A 17,813-nucleotide genomic window follows, 5' to 3' on the forward strand; every position below is an offset into this window, starting at 1 on the left:
TGCAGGAGACGACAGGGAGTTTATGAGGGTGACCTCAGCTCAGAATCATAATGGAAGTGGATATACAGACTGAAGTGGCCATCTCCTATAGCCAGGCAGGGCTTCCAGTGGAGGAAGGGGACACCAACCCATCCACAAAACCTTCCACCCAAACTTTGTCACGCCTACAAGACGCACAGGAATAAAGATGTAGCAGAAATTGAGGGAACATCCAACCAATGACTGCCCCAATGTGAGAGAGCCAAATGCTGACACTATTCCTGATACTCTGCTATGCTTGCAGATAGGAGCTTAGCATAAATGTCTCCTGGGAGGCTTCATTCAGCAGCTGATAGAAACAGATGCAGAGACCAACCAACAGACATCAGGTGGAGCTCAGAGAGTCTTGTGGAAGAGTGGGGGATAGAATTGAATGAGCAGGAGGAATCAAGGACCCCAGAAGAAAGCCTACAGAGTCAACTAACTTGGACCCATGGGAACTCATAGAAACTGAACCACCAACCAAAAAGCAAGCTGTGGCTGGACCTAGTCTATAGATTTGTAGCAGATTACAGCTTGGTCTTCATGTGAGTTCCCTAATAGTTGGAGCGGGGACTGTCTTTGACTCTGTTACCTGCCATTAATTCCTTTCCCTTCCCTGGACTCTCTAGTTGAGCCTCAGTGGGGATGTGTTTAGTCCTGCTGGGACTAGATGTCCCAGGGTGGAGTGGTATCTAAGGGGGGAGAAAATGAAGGGAGGAATTTGTAAAGGCAGAACTGGGAGGAGAATGTGACTGCAATTGGAATGTAAAGTGAATAAAAATAAATTATTGAAAGGCAAAATAACATTTAAAAGGCTATCCAAAGATCCCAGTAGAAGAGAAGTTGCCCTGGATGATAGAGCAATGGAATAGACTGGAGCCAGATTAGAGCAAGCTGAAACCTAACAGTTTCTCATGGCTTTCCACAATTCTCTTTCACATACTATTTTTTCATATCACCTTTTAGCAAGTTTCTATGAAGAATATTTCAAGGTAACTATTTTTTTAAATAGGGAGTTTTTTGAGAGAAAACAAAAAAAAGAAAAGAAAAAGAAAAAGAAACCACTCAAAATGTGTTGGAGACCACAGCTTCATCTAGCAGGACACCTGCTCATTATGATGTCTAACATCCTTATTAGGGGACAGTTCATACTGGATACTTGCATGCATTTGAGGTGAACAGCATCGAGTATTGGAAGTGCCCCTTCTTTCTTAAATGTTCATCTGCAACTCATCCAAGTCACTGACCATTCTGAACTTTCACAGAAAATGCTCGCCAATCAGGATACAACCAATAAAATGTATACATTTGATACAAATGAAAAACAGATATGAAAAAAGAGACATGTGCTTCTTCAATAAACCATAGTGACCCTAAGCACACTACAGACAGAGCCTTGTTAATTACTAGGTCAATAAATAAAAGCATAAACCAATATGAAGATCACCTGATCATAGAAACCCAGATCAGAGAGGAGGAGGAGGAGGAGTCTAATATGGTATTATCACTTTTGGGTGTTTCTAGTAAGAATTCACAAAGCCTATTAATTAGTGTGATGGTAGGTCATACTCATTCATCATAGAAGATGTTTAGGTATACAAAGGAGAAATATTTCGAGTCCTTTTTTACATGTACATGGTAAGATTATTAATGCATTCCTAACAAATCTATTAAACCTCATATTCTTGTATTTTTGCTAGCTGTTACACATATTTCACTCACATAATGACAAAAGTACATAAAGGGATCTAGGTCATTTTCAGTGTTCATCTATGTGATGTCTTTCATGGAATTTTTGCAGGAATTTTTGCTTTCAAGAGCATCAAAGATCTGTTCTGAGGAGTGTTCGTGTCCCAGGAATTCCACAACAAGTCTATAGTTATCATGAAATGATACCGTAATCTCGAAATTAGCGTGTACAAGATCGAGCTTCCAGGATGTATCTTTCTGACATAGGTTAAGGACAACACAACGAGACAGATTTTTTTCTCTCAATGGAACATGACTAGTATACAGACTACTGATGTGGTAGGTCTCAGAGTTTAGAACCCCCAATTTTTATAGGTACTGATAAGTAATAATGGCAAAGTAACAATGGCATCTCTCATCCTTATTGTTGCCAATCATTTGTTGTCAAAGCTCAAGAAATGGATTCTTTAGCAATTCTACTGACCATGCACTCATATACTTCATGTGATAGAGAAAAAATTGTGTTGAATGTGTGCACAATGAGGAATCAGTTGTATCCTTACTAGAGAGCATATTCTGTGAAAGTTCAGGATGGTTGGTGGCTTGGATGAGTTGCAGGTGTCCATTCAGGAAAGGGTGGACACTTCCAATACTCAGGGCTGTTCACCTCAAATGCATGCAAGTATCCAGTATGAATGGTCCCCTAATAAGGATGTTAGACATCATAATGAGCAGGTGTCCTGCTAGATAAAGCTGTGTCCTCCAACATATATTGTTTTTTCCCCTCAAAGACACCCTGTAAATGAACATAGTTCTTTGAATATTCTTCATAGAACCTTGCCAATAAGCTCTTATGTGTGGAGTGGTAAAACTCTAGTACCTCTCCTCATGTTGCCATTTTCTTTTGAAGCAGCCTGGTAAACTTTTGGCTGGTATATGGGTGTGAGATGATGCTACACTCAGTTAGCAGACATTTCTATAGTTTGAAGTGTATATTATTAATTGTTTGCTGATTTATATATCTTCATCATTGTGAACATGTATGTAAATCTACCTAATAGAATAAATAATTTTTGAAATATATTAAGTTTTTTATTTTATTTATGGATCAGAGTTTTCCTTACGTGTATGTATATGCATCACATGTGATGTGTGGAATACTCAAAGAGGTGGAAGATAAGGTCAGATCTCTTTGACCTGGAATTGTAGGTTATGAGCCATCATGCGTCTATTGAAAAAATCAAGCCCAGGCACTCTGCAAGAGCAGGTAATACTCTTAATAACAGCCATTTCTCTGGTCCCCAATTCTCAATTATTATTTCATCCCTACTGACTTATGGTGTATGTTTAATATTTACAAAGAAGAAGTATTATTTGGGACTCTTGACATTCTCATAGAATACATCATCAAGATATTTCCTGTGTTTAAGACATATATCCTCTAAAGAGATGAAGAATTCTGCTACAGTGCTTTACCATGATAGACTGAAACTATCCACATGCTGTGGATGGACCTTTAATTTTTAGCACTTCACTTTTACAATTTGGATGGCAAATGTACAAAATATTTACTTCAGAATGTATTTTCTAGGTATAGAAGAAGATTATACAATGAACTAAAAAAGTCATCTAGTGGAACATTTCTGAAATCAAGGAAAATATTGATGCTATCTATGTACATAGGAAGATATCTAATTTCCATATACACAGGTAAGTGGTAATGTACCCAATACTGTTTATAATGCCCAGATACCTAGGTACAATGTTGTCCTTAGCAATCCTTATAAAGATAAATTTCTATGGTTGATAGGGTACAGACAAATATGAGTCACAATTTATGCTGAATGATTATGTCCTTTTTTGTTATTGACCTTTAGCTTAGAACTAAGCCAATGATTTATTTATTTTTTAGTCTTATTTATTATATCCCAACTGCAGCTTTCCTTCTCTCCCCTCCCCTAGTCTTTCTTCTTAAATCCCCTTTCTCCAGATTCAACCCATTTACCTCCCCTTAGAAAAGACCAGGCCTTCTAGGAACATCAATCAAATACGGCATAACATATGACCAGGCATATATTCTCATATTAAGGCTGGATGAGGCATCTCAGTAGGAGGAGAAGGGGTCAGTGCCAAAGCCAGGCAGAAGAGTCCGAGATAGCCACTGCTCCCACTGTTCGGAATCCCACCAGAACTCTGACTTACACAAGCATAACATACGTGCAGAGGACCTAGGTCAGCTCTATATAGGCTTTCTGATTTCTGTGGGCCCACTTGAGACCTTGTCAGTTGATTCTTGTCCTTGATCCCCTGGCTGCTTCAATACTTCTTCCTCTGCTCCCCAAGACTCCCTAAGTTCTGCTTAAAATTGGACTGTGGGACTCTGCATCTTGTCCCATCCATTGCTGGATGAGCCTCGCTGGTCTCTCTGATAATGATTATGCTAGGCTCCTGTCTCAGCACATTCTGCAGGCATGACAAACTAGGTTAGAGATAGTATTGCTGTATAAGCGTCCCAGTCCCTCCACTTGAGGCCATGCCTAGTTACAGAGGATCGCTGCTTCAGTCTCCATGTCCCTCCTTATGGAGAGTCTATCATCTTACTGTGGTTGGCTTTAAGATCGTTTCCCTGTGCTTCAGCAGTGTTGGAATATCCAGGGCTGGCTGTAACAGGATAGCTGGGCTCCGGTGGTGCCACATTACACTGCTTATTGTTGATTGCACTCTTACACTGGCAGTTAGGCTTCTAGATTTGGAATGATTATAGGTCTAGGTGACTATTTCTGGGCTTGTCTTTGTTGGGTGGCATCTTTTATTCCTTAGTTTCTGTTTTCTCACTGGTCTTCTGGCTGCAATGTCCTGTGGTTTAGTAGAGAGTCTCTGCTCAGGTTAGGGGTGAGGGTGCTGGATTTCTCATGGACTGGATGGCCCCTGGTTCAGCAGGCAGTTGCTGCTCAAGTTGGTGGCTAGAGTTCTAGTGATGTATGTGGCCCCTGCTGTTGCTGGAGTCCCCTGGGGTTCAGAATTGTGACCTGGCCTCTGCAGTGGTAGGAAGCTTCAGCTAGTTTTCAGAGAGCTGGGCTGGCCTCTGATGGGGTAGAAGGCTTCCACCAGCGGTATGGACTGGGATATGGTGACAAGAAGAGGAGAGAAGGTTGAGGTTATGCTGGGCAGGTGTATGGTGGGGGTAGCCTTACCTGGGGCTAGCTACTCTGGCATGGCCCCTAATTGGGTAGGAGGTTGAATATAGGCAGTCCTCGAATGTGTAAATTTTATGCCTCAACCCCTTCATATATTTTGAAATTCATGCCTATAAGAAGGTCATAAAATAGTCATTCTATGGTGCAGACAAATGAAATTCAGTGTCCAGAAAGACAAAAGAATTGTGCCTAACCTGGTGTTTCCACGGGTTCTTTTTACCAGAAGGTAGTCTGCTAAAGATAAGTGAGGTCCTATTTTGTTATTGTAGACATTCACATTTTGAGATATCCTTAACAAAGGCATAGTGGTATCTGTTGTTTCTTCAGGTTTTTGGTTCACATGTTTTCTGACATACTCATAACTCCCTAATATTAGTGAAAGCATCTCATTTTGTGTCTTATTATTGAGTCAGCACAGTTCCATGTAACTGTCATGGTACATCTATAATTTTGAAATTGATAATGGAATTGTTCCAGTTATTCACTAAGGAGAGTAAGAATTCTCTTAAAATACTATACTCATAAAGAATGGAAGGATCCTGAAATGATACAAGGACCTTGGGAATTTTAACGTGGGCAGGTAGATGTGTCCCAGAACTAATGGGTTTTCCTCCGTATTTTTCTCCAACAAAACTTTACAGTATCTCAAAAAGGTCTTCAAAAGTAGCATCATTTTTATCTGTGTACCTGCCACTAAGATTTGAATCATTGTACAGGCTATCCGGTCTTTATCCAAGTGGGTATGTGATTAGGTTACCCCAGCCTTTTTCCACAAGCATTTGTTACAGGTTCTTAGATCAGATATCATAAAGTCCTGACCAAGTGTATAAACATGAGTTGTTATATTTTATATGGCCAGAAAATATTGTTTAGGCTGTGAATGATGAGGAATTGCTATTCTCAGAGGTCATATATCAGAGGTCATTGCTATTCTTAATAGGTGAGTTCAATGGTAAACATAATTTCTTTTGAGATTCCACATTAAAAAGGTAAGGGTGGGGCTGGAGAGATGGCTCAGCGGTTAAGAGCACCCGACTGCTCTTCCAGAGGTCATGAGTTCAATTCCCAGCAACCACATGGTGGCTCACAACCATCTGTAAAGAGATCCGATGCCCTCTTCTAGTGTATCTGAAGACAGCTATAGTGTACTTATATATAATAAATAAAATAAATCTTTAAAAAAAAAGGTAAGGGTGTGTACTCTTGAATTGTAGTCAGTACAGAAGTCACTCAAATGTAATTGTGTTAGCATGTGGTTTTACAGATATCTCATTAAGGCCTTGGCCAGTATGAAGGTATGAGACTATGCCACATTAGATATCATACTTTTTTCAGATGTTCATTTCATGAGTATTTTGTACATGGACATTTCTTCATTTTTGAGACACATGCCACAAAAACAATGAAAGTCTCCCCAATATTACTAATAAGCATCAGTTTTTATCATAGTCTTCCTGAAAGTATGTATTTAATATTTATTATGGTTAATACTAATTTTTATAGTCTCGATCACTGCAATGTTCACCATGGAATATCTGTAAAAGGAATGAGGATCTCCTCAGAATACTTGGTTTGTGGAGATTACAAGTAGGCAGCTGATATAAATAGATTCTCTAATGATGCAATGGCCTTGGGAACATGGTGGTGTGCATGTACAAACAGAGTTCTACTAAATAGGTCTTTCTCAGCGTGTATTTTTCAGAGACAAGCCCAGACATCATGGCGAAGCATCAGGACTGTCAAATGGAAATTGTTGCAATCCCTAAAGCGCTGATGTGGGCTAAAATAATCTCCTACCTGCATATCTGCCAGAAAAGCATTCTTACAAAAAGCATTAGGAAGACTGTCAACAACTGTGTTATATGAAATTTATCCTGCCCAATGAGTAGGCTTGCTGTGATTTATCAGTCTACCTCTAACACATTCTGAAATGAGTTGATACTCGCCTCATTCCATATTTAGTATTTCCACTATCCCTCACTGTTCGAACAATGCAAAGACCCATCTATGCTACTGAAATGTCTACAGCATGCACAGACAAAGATGGGTATTCCTTTGTGCAGGAATGTGTTAAAATTGTATAATGGTCACCGTGGTCACTAACAGTATGAAAATTAAATGAATCCTTCCTGATGGCTAACATCGTGACATTAAGTGTCAATTATCCACAAATTCAATACAATTTTGTGACCATTATTAGTATTGGTAGGAAAATGCTTTAACTGCCTCTGTGCTGTGTAGGCAGAGAGATTGTAGTCTGACCCTGCCAATGTTGAAAGTTGGATTGTGTGCTACAGCTTGGTTACTGTTTCTGATCTTGAGCCTGTTTTTGTTGTTTGGTTTTGTTTCTTTTACAGATCCATACATATATACAGCATATTATGGCTATATTCCTCTCAAATTATGGTCTGGTATTCTTTTTTATCTTTATTAACTTGAGTATTTCTTATTTACATTTCGATTGTTATTCCCCTTCCCGATTTCTGGGACAACATGCCCCTAACGCCTCCCCCTCCCCTTCTTTATGGGTGTTCCCCTCCCCATCCTCCCCCCCCTTGCTGCCCTCCCCCCAACAATCTAGTTCACTGGGGGTTCAGTCTTAGCAGGACCCAGGGCTTCCCCTTCCACTGGTGCTCTTACTAGGATATTCATTGCTACCTATGAGGTCAGAGTCCAGGGTCAGTCCATGTATAGTCTTTAGGTAGTGGCTTAGTCCCTGGAAGCTCTGGTTGCTTGGCATTGTTGTTCATATGGGGTCTCAAGCCCCTTCAAGCTCTTTCAGTCCTTTCTAAGATTCCTTCAACGGGGGTCCCGTTCTCAGTTCAGTGGTTTGCTGCTGGCATTCGCCTATGTATTTGCTGTATTCTGGCTGTGTCTCTCAGGAGAGATCTACATCTGGTTCCTGTCGGCCTGCACTTCTTTGCTTCATCCATCTTATCTAATTGGATGGCTGTATATGTATGGACCACATGTGAAGCAGGCTCTGAATGGGTGTTCCTTCTGCCTCTGTTTTAATCTTGGCCTCCCTATTCCCTGCCAAGTGTATTCTTGTCCCTCTTTTAAAGAAGGAGTGAAGCATTTGCATTTTGGTCATCCTTCTTGAGTTTCATGTGTTCTGTGCATCTAGGGTAATTCAAGCATTTGGGCTAATAGCCACTTATCAATGAGTGCATACCATGTGTGTTTTTCTGTGATTGGGTTACTTCACTCAGGATATTTTCCAGTTCCATCCATTTGCCTATGTATTTCATAAGGTCATTGATTTTGATAGCTGAGTAATATTCCATTGTGTAGATGTATGGTCTGGTATTCTTTCTTCCCTTCTGGTCCGCTTCTTCTTCCCACCTAGTACTCAGTGGCTATACCATTAGAGAAAATGATACATTTCCTCCAAACAACAATTAACATTCATCACCTCCTCAGGAAGATATGGAGCGTCATGTGCTATGCAGTTATGGTTGCAATGTCAGTGTCATATCCAGATCGCATCACTTTGTAAACTTATAGAAGGCTCCTAATTTGGTAAGATTACCTGAGGAATTTTTCTATGTAAAGGAAAAATTAGGCTGGCCCTGAATCTCTTCTCTTCTGTGTGTTTCCCTAAAATAATGCAAGGTTTCATTGTGCCTTAAAGAGATCACCAAGATTACAATTGCTCATACATGTGTAAGTGTCCATGGATTAAAAATCACTGTGCAAGATACTGGTTTTCATCTTCATAGATAAATAATGATGACGCTTTGAACTCTTCATAGCATCAGTTTGCTGTGTATGCTCAGATCAGAAGACATGGACTCCTTAGAAAACCTGTTGAACCTAAGTTTGTATGATTTTTAAATCCTGCAATGCTTCTGTTGAATCCATGAACGTTGAGAGGTTAATCGTTTGAAGGTTTGATGGTATTGTTGTCATGTAGTAAGCATAATGTTGGTATTTTAGGTCAAGAAAGGATCGATTTTCCTAAACTGCAGTCAAGTCAGTACTCATCCAAGTTTCCAAGGAAAGTTCATGTGTCATGAGAATGGGCAGATATAATGGAAAACATATCTGTATCCTGATATAAGTTTTTGCGTAATGTTAGTTGTCATGATTTATTCAAAGGAACACCGTCACCCTAAATACATTGTTGACAATCCACACAAATTATTTAGTAAGTGATGAAGTGGCTGTCCCACAGTACAGTTATCCACAGGTAAGTGATGATGGAGCCCCTTGACCTCCTTGATACCATGTTCAGTTTGTTGGGAAAGAGGCCTTTGTGGATCTGCCAAAGTAGAAAGTGGTGGAATTGCCAGGAATTTTAGTGATCACAATCACATACTTGTATAGAAGTAAAGAAAAATGAAATCTGCATTTAACCTGTATACATTGAGGAATTGAGTGTGCTCTCGTTAATTGTTTGAAAAACTAGAATGAAAAATTTAGTCGGTATGCTAATTTAAAACTTTATAAATAAAAAGCTACATAATATGTATACCATACATTCATTCAAGTGTCCAGGTAGGGTTGACAGACCTGTGTTTTAACAATGGTATTGGTCAAAGGTAATAGACAAGAGTCCTGGAAAATAAATCATATATTAAAATATGGTTGCTCATGTTATCTTTTCCTTTCTTCTTTTTGGTTGAGGGTGAGGACTTGGTCAGGGTATCCTGGCCTCATGCATGTGAGGTAGGCAACCTACCTGTGAGCCATAGTCGTAATCCTTAGATTTCCCTTTGTTTGAGACAGGATCTTACTATATTACTCAAGCTGATGTGGAACTTATGTTGTATCCCACACAAGCCTTAAACTCTGAGTTGCCTGCTTAAACCTCCCTTGATTCCGGGATTACAGATTTGTGCTATCAGGTCTTCTCATATTTTTTAACAGATTCTTTTGAGGAGAACATTGTGATTGCTGAAATATTTTTACGTATGTCGCTTCTAACAAGACAAATGATCTAGTAGTCATTCTATACTGCAGATACTTCAGTATCTGGGTAGACACATAGGTGTGCCTAACATAATGCTACCATACTTTTATCTATATATATCCTGTGTGCATGTGTTTATTGTTTTCAAATACGTTCCATAAATTATTAAAGATTTAATGTTTCTTCAATATTTTGTTTATTTTTTATCTCTTATTTATCTCTTAATTATCTTCATATATTTTCTTATATTGTCTGCTCATTAACAAGCTATATATATTTAATGTTTACCATGGTTGCCTATAATTTTGGGTGTGTCCATCACTTTGATATTATTGGTACATTTTTACAGGTATCGTTTAAAGAAAATGTGAGTGCCCATGACTATCTCCAGGTATCCAGATAGTAGACATGGATCCCAAATGATACAGTAGTGACCTTAGGAATTTAAGTGCAAGGTATATGCCTAATTGGTTAGGTTCAATGTGTTTCTTGAGATAAGAACTCTGCCACAAAGCAAATTTTTGATGTTTGCTTTACAATTCTTTTATTAATTATTGTATTTATTTACATTTCATGTGATGTCCCCCTTCCTGGTCCCCTGCCCACCAACCTCCTACCCCATACCCTCTTCCCCTTCACCTCTAAGAGGGTGCTCCCCATCTACCCACCCTCTCCTACCTTACTGCTCTATCGTTCCCCTACTCTGGGGCATCAAGCCTCCACAGGAACAAGGGCCTCCCCTCCCACTGAGGCCAAATCATGCCATCCTTTGCTACATAGGTAGCGGAGGCCATGGACTCATCAATGCTCTTTGGTTAGTAGCTTGGTCCCTGGCAGCTCTGTGGGGTCTGGTTAGTTGCAACTTTGTTCTTCACATGAGGTTACAATCCCCTTCAGCTCCTTCAGGTCATTCCCCAGCACTGATGTGTGATTTGGGTTCCATTATCAAGTGTTTGTGTGTACCTTCTACTAGAAAAAGATCTTGGGCAGAAAGGCAGGAGTATGCATCCATTTATGGGCCTGAGTTATAGAAGGGGCATCAGAACTTTGGACAGATATTTTCTTTTTTTAAATTTTTTCTTGGATATTTTCGATATTTACATTTAAAATGTTATCCCCTTTCCCCCATCTCCCATACCCCACTGCTTCTTTAAGGATTCTCCCACTCCCACCCACCTACTCCAACTTCAATGCCCTGGCATTGCACTACACTGGGGAAGCAAGCCTTCACAGGATCAAGGGCTTTTCCTCCTATTGATGCTGGACAACGCCATCCTCTGCTACTTATGTGACTGGATTCATGGGTCCCTCCATGTGTACTCATTGGTTGGTGGTTTAGTCCCTGGGAGCTCTGGTGGGGTCTGATTGGTTGATATTGTTGTTCTTCCTATGGAGTTGCTCACCCCCTCAGTAGCTTCAGTCTTTTCTCTAACTCCTTCATTGGGGTCCCCTTGTTCAGTCCAATGGTTAGCTGCAACCATCATTATCTGTATCAGTAGGGCTCTGGCAGAGACTCTCAGGAGACATCCATATCAGGGTCTTATCAGCAACCACTTCTTGGCATCAGCAATATTGTCTATGTTTGGTGGCTGCATATGGGATAGATCCCCAGGTAGGGTAGTCACTGGATGGCCTTTCCTTCAGTCTCTGCTCTACTCTTTGTTCCTGTATTTCCTCCTGTTGAGTATTTTGTTCTCCCTTCTAAGAAGGAATGAAGCATTCACATTTTGGTCTTCCTTCTTCTTGAGCTTCATATGATCTGTGAATTTTCTCTTAAGTATTCCAAGCTTATCAGTGAGTGCACAGCATGTGTGTTCTTTTTTGACTGGGTTACCTCACTCAGGATGATATTTTCTACTTCCATTCATTTGCCTGAGATACAACCTCAAAACAGTCAGAATGGATAAGATAAAAAACTCAGGTGACAGTAGATACTGGCAAGGATGTGGAGAAAGAGGAACGCTGCTCCATTGTTCGTGAGATTGAAAGCTGGTACAACCACTCTGGAAATCAGTCTGAAGGTTCCTCAGAAAATTGGACATAGTACTACCTGAGGACCCAGCTATACCTCTCCTGGGCGTATACCCAAAAGATGCTCCAACATATAACAAGGACACGTGCTCCACTATGTTCATAGCAGCCTTATTTATAATAACCAGAAGCTGGAAAGAGCCTAAATGCCCTTCAACAGAGGAATGGATACAGAAAATGTGGTACATCTACACAATGGAATATTACTCAGCTATCAAAAATGACTACATGAAATTCTTAGGAAAATGGACAAATATTTTTAAGGTACTTGGAATTCATAAAACAGACAAACCAAGAGCTATTGAGATGGTCCTTGTATCTGTTGCTTATCACATGGAAATTTGTAACCCAGTTCCAGGTGATCCCCTGTCCCATTCAGAACTCAGTCAGCAACAGGCATGCATACTATGTACTTACATGTAGGCAAGACACACTCATACATATAAAATGTAAAATAGAATAAAGTGTTTAAAACACGGACATACTAAAATTAGAGGTGCTACTAGAGTTAAATGCTAAGGAAGCATTTTTCCATCTTTTCAATTTTTCCTGTTAGAAATTTTTATAAGGAATATTGTCAGATAGATAAAATAAATTGAAAGGAAAACATCAACTATTATGCCACCACTGAGCCTTTCTTCCCATTTTGTCTAATTTTTATATCAGCCATTCTCTATATTTGTTCATGTTATAGAGGGAACTTAGTAGCTGAATAATTTTCTGATTTCTTTTTCCTAAACTTGTGCTGTAAACATATCTATACAAATATTCTATTATTATTATTATTATGCAGAATTACATAAAGTTCATTTTTTAAACATAATACCCTCATACCACACAATCCTTCCCTTCTGTCAACCATTAATGCTTTTTTTCTCAGACAGTTTTGCTTGTTTCCATGTCAATGTCAGTACTACATACATATTTTAAAGTATCTATAAATCTAGAAACAACAACTTAGAGTAAGCATATTTGTTTTCTGAAACTTATTTGCTTAACATGATTATCTCCAGATGCATCTATTTTCCTGCTAACAGTGTAACTTCATTATTTATTGTGGCTAAAAAATTCCATTGTGTGTGGACAATTTTTTATGCAACCCTTCATTGTTATCCACCAAGGCTGGTCCCATAAACTCTTAAGAATAGTGTTACAATAAGTATTGATGTTAATCTCTTCGATGTGTTCACATGGAGTCTTTAGGGTAAATACTGGTAAGTAGTATAGCATGGCGAGTTCAAATATATACCATTAAATGGGAAAAATTAAATATGGCAAGAAAATTCAACATGCAAATAAATACACGTATAAATCATTTGTCTTAATAATAAAACTCATAAGTGGCAGGTACAGTTCTCAATTTAACAATGAAAAAGCCAAATGCATTTCCTGCCCTAAATTATAGTACATTTCCTATGGTTTACAACTGCAGTGGTCTATATCATGGTGTTATCATCCCAGCATAATTATTAATAGCTTTCCTTCTTAAGAATGTCTCAGTTTGAATGATATATCATATGATCACTTGGTATAACACATCTGGTCAAAAATATGGAAGGTATTACAAAATCCATGTCCCTAAAGTAGAAAGGCCTGTCATTGCCTTCCTTTCTATGACTGAGGATGATCGTTAACCTCTTAACCAGTCTCCTCCTCACAGTTGTCCACCTCTTAGCAGATGTTCCCTCACTGGTTGACTAACAGCCTCCTGGTTCTCATCCCAGATGTGAGCCTGTATTGATTTCTTGTTTTGACAACCCATGGGACATAATGAACAGGAATATTTTATCAGCATCTACTCAAAGAATTATGTGGTCGATGCTCTGGAAAGCAAAACTGTGTACAGCACACACATGACAAAAGCCTTTAAGTGCTGCCCTTGAAGGACACCAACAGTCTCATAGGGACCTCTACCATCCCCTGTCACCATTTGGTACTTCTACTCATTTTTCCTCAAAACGAGTTAAGACAGATGCTAATAATGTGGATAACGTTTTGAAAATAACACTTCAGGGTAGTGATTTGAGCTAATTGTGTTTTTCATCTCAGATATATTTTATAAACATTAAGTTTATAGCTCTCTGATGAGCTTAGTCATAGAGAATGTTTACTTCAGAAAGACTGCTTCTCCCCGAGCCATTGAGTGTCCTCAAACAAAAAGTCTAAGACTTTAGCTCAATAGTCATTTTCTTGAAAAGGTATTGAAAGTATTTTCACAACTTTGATGATATTTACAAAGTCCCATTTTATAAAGTGAAGCCTTTATAAAATGAAGTCTAGCTAGGATAATCTTGTCACATAACATTTTTCTTGGGAGTCATGGAAACACATAGATATATTGAGTCGGTGCCGTAGGAGATAAACTATAAGCCTAATTCAATGCAATGAGCCATTACTTATTTCTGAAACGGAAGTGGAAAACCTTGTTAAAAAGCCACGTAGCAGGTGCGACTGAAAAGAAGGAAGGATATGAGAGAACAGGAGAGCATGGGTGGCATTCTTCTCATTTCCTTATCCTGGTGCAGAAATCCAAACAAAAAATGCTTGAGAAGAAACACCTGGAAAAACAATATCTCCACTTTGAAAAGTAATACCACCACCACCCCCCTCCAGAGGACATTTCAAAATTTCTGGAGAGATCTTTGGTAGTCACTGGGGGGTTAGGGCAGACACCAGCATCTGGTGGATATCTAACTTCCCTCAGTACTCAGGATGGCTGGCTCCCATTGACGTCAAAGGCCAATAGTGCCATTGTCCAGTAAGCCTGTACTAAACATTACCTTGTTAGAGATATCTCAAAATCAAGTTATAGTCTGTGATGTGCCACTGATACAGCTAACTGCAATTCACTGAACTTCCAGAAGACTTAGCATAGTCTTTCCTCACTATTGACTCTAGGATACCTTCATGCATCTAGCCTCTAAACTCTAGCACTTCTGTGTGGTAGAAAAATACTGCTATTTTTTCTCAGATGGGTACTTCTGTACTTCTATTTTAAAGTGATTCAGGGGATTTTTTTTCTAGCTTTAATGAAGCCAGCGTAGGTGACAAACATATTCAAGGTATACAATGATGATTTACTGGATATATGTATACAGCATGAAATGAGAGCCTTTATGTGTGGTGGGGTACTTAAGGTATTCTCAGCAAATTTAAAGTAAATAGGACGGTAATATAACTGTAGCTATCATACCTTTCACCTCAGTTAAAAATGTGTACCCTTTAACCAACATTCCCCAGGTGTTCGACTTTCTAGACTCTAACAGCCACTGCTACTTTGAATTGAACTTTTTTCAGATTCCAGATGCATGTGTGAAAATATAGTATGTGTATCTATCAAGATTATTTAATTTACATTAATATCACCCAGACTCATCTATGTTCTCATGCACGTAAGGATTCATTATTTTTTGTGATTGAATAATATCTACTGTGTGTAATGTATATATGCTACATTTTCTTCATACATTTACGTATCAGTGAATATTTATGTTTATAATAAAAATGCCTCAGTGGAAATGGGGGTACAAACATTGGTGAAATACTTTTGCCATTCTAGAAATGTAGGATGATGTCATCACACGTGTGTAGACAGGTACAAGATAGAACGAGGCCTGTCATTGGATGAGAAGAAAGGATGGGCAGGAGAAAATTTTTAGAGAGAGGAGGAGACTGGAGAAGGAGAAGGAGAGGAGAACATGGAGGCGGATGTTAAGATTCCTTTCTGCACATTTACAGGTTGTTATGAATGTTCTTAAAGGATGGATGTGTGCAGGGCTTTGTATGTTTAGGTGGGAAATTATATCTTATCAATTGGATCAGAGGTTATTGTGTTGTGTGTTCTTTCATATGGCGATTTAAGTTTAAGAGAGTTTGTGGTGGTGGATACACTGGGCCGCCACAGAATTGAGATGTATATTTCTGGCATGGTGGCAACCTGCCTCAGGAACTAGATAGGTAGAGAGATTGTTGCCAGACTCAGAGAGAAGCCTTCGGCAGTGTGATATGGGATGGAGCAGAGCAGGTGAGACGCTTTGCTAACTGAGATGAATATATCTACCAGATCTTGGGGCACTACAGTGCCGGATCTAGTGCAGGAAAAAAGACAACCATTTTTTATAATTTTACAGCAACACAGAAACAAGCATAGGTCACTGGAATAGAAAAGAGAACCCAGAAATGAACCTATTTATAGTCAGCTAGACTTTAAGGATGCCAAGAATACACATTGGATAAGGAACAGTCTTTGATAAATGCTGTTGGGAAACTAGGTAATCTTTAAGCAAAAGAATGATTTTTGAACCATATACTGTAAACAAAATGTAACTTTAAATGGATTAAAGTCTTAAATGTAAGACTGGATATCATTGGTTTTCTAGAAGAAAACACAGGAGGAAAAACAAACTATATAACTTGGGTCCTGGCAATAATAACTTTGGATATAGCGCCAAAAGCACAAGAAACAAAAGCAAAACCATAGTGAACTACACTGAAGAGAAGGCTCCTGTACAACAAAGGAAAATAACATGAAAATGCCATGTGTAGCCTCCTTTAATTTAGAAAGGCATACACTTATTTCTCCTCAAATGTTATTGGCCAGTTCACTTCACTTGAGTAAGAACAAAGTCAAATAGCAGACCTAGGAAAGACCTCTGTAACCAAATAAGTCAGGTATGAAAAGGGGCCTTTATGCTCCCTGCGCTTCCTTGTTGTTGGATCCTCTGTTCACCTACATCTGGCATTTTATTTATTTCAACAGTCATATGTTGTAGTCTTTAGAAACTGCAGTAGAGTAGGGAGAGGTCGCACAACAGACAGAAGTGAGCAAAGCGTCCCCTTCTAACTTAAATTGAATGATCGTCTCTTTTTGAATTTTCAAGTTAAACTACGGAGCAAAAACATACAGTGCGGGGTGGAAGGGGAGATAGTAACAACAAAGAAAATTACACTCAAGTTTTTATTAATAAAACTTCACTACAAAGAACTTGCAAAATAGAATCACACACCAAAATTAATCAGACCCCAAGTCTATACATCTCAATGAATTTCTATACAATTAAAATTCTGAAGCTGCGGAGGGCCACATGAAATCTCATGCTTTCACTGTCAAATGTATTTTATGCACACTTACTTGTCAATGCATAAAAAATATCTGTGACAGAGTTGAAACTAAAGGAACAATTAGCTTTATTTTTTATTGGATATTTTTTATTTACATTTCATATGTTACCCCTTTTCCCAGTTTCCTGTCCATAAGCCCCCTATACCTTCCCCTTTCCCCTTTCTTCTACGAGGGTGCTCCCCCTCTTCAAACACACCGCTTCCCGCCTTCCTGTCCTGATATTCCCCTTCACTAGGGGTCCAGTCTTGGCAGGACCAAGGACTTCTCCTTCCATTGGTGCCCAACAAGGCCATCCTTGCTGCATATGAAGCTGGAGCCATAGGTCTGTCCATATGTTCTCATTGGATGGTGGTTTAGTCCCTGGGAGCTCTGGTTGGTTGGTATTGTTGTTCTTATGGGGTTGCAAACCCCTTCAGCTCCTTCAAACAATTAGCTTTATATCCTCATTCATACATCCTTGTTCATGACTTAATAGTTCTTCCCGTCCATTTAGTCCTTCCTCATCACGTACATTTACCCTTTCTTGTGATTTCTACATGTTTCACTGTATTGCTGCTTTACACACTCTAGCAAGGAAGTGGAACCAGTGAAGCTCTCTGTCCCCCAAAAAGTGGATAATGAAAATTCTGTACATATATAAAATGGAATAGTAGTCACCACTTAAAAAAGTGAAATCACAAAATTTAGAAAAGTGGAAGGAATTGAAATGTATAATATTAAAGCAAGGATGGTCAACCTTAGAAATAAAAAAACATGTGTTTTCAGCATAGCAGTCCAACAAGTATTTTAACCTGGAGATTATTATCTATGATTATGTTAAATTTAATTTCCATTAAGA

General features: G+C 39.0%; 1 long non-coding RNA gene across 6 annotated transcripts in view; it reads left to right on the forward strand.

The window, feature by feature from the left end:
- Positions 1–17,813, forward strand: part of LOC120099210 (uncharacterized) — a 45,596-nt gene that overhangs the window by 17,062 nt on the left and 10,721 nt on the right. For 2 of the 6 annotated variants that reach the window (XR_010061417.1, XR_005498209.2), the window contains 4 exons: positions 284–566; positions 1,823–2,049; positions 2,823–2,977; positions 3,302–3,420. This is a non-coding gene — a long non-coding RNA (uncharacterized LOC120099210). The remainder of the gene's footprint in view (positions 1–283; positions 567–1,822; positions 2,050–2,822; positions 2,978–3,301; positions 3,421–17,813) is intronic. The other 4 variants (XR_005498205.2, XR_005498207.2, XR_005498208.2 and 1 more) reach the window with 2 other exon arrangements.

This window comes from Rattus norvegicus, chromosome X (genome assembly GCF_036323735.1).
Source record: "Rattus norvegicus strain BN/NHsdMcwi chromosome X, GRCr8, whole genome shotgun sequence".
Taxonomy (NCBI): Eukaryota; Metazoa; Chordata; class Mammalia; order Rodentia; family Muridae; genus Rattus; species Rattus norvegicus.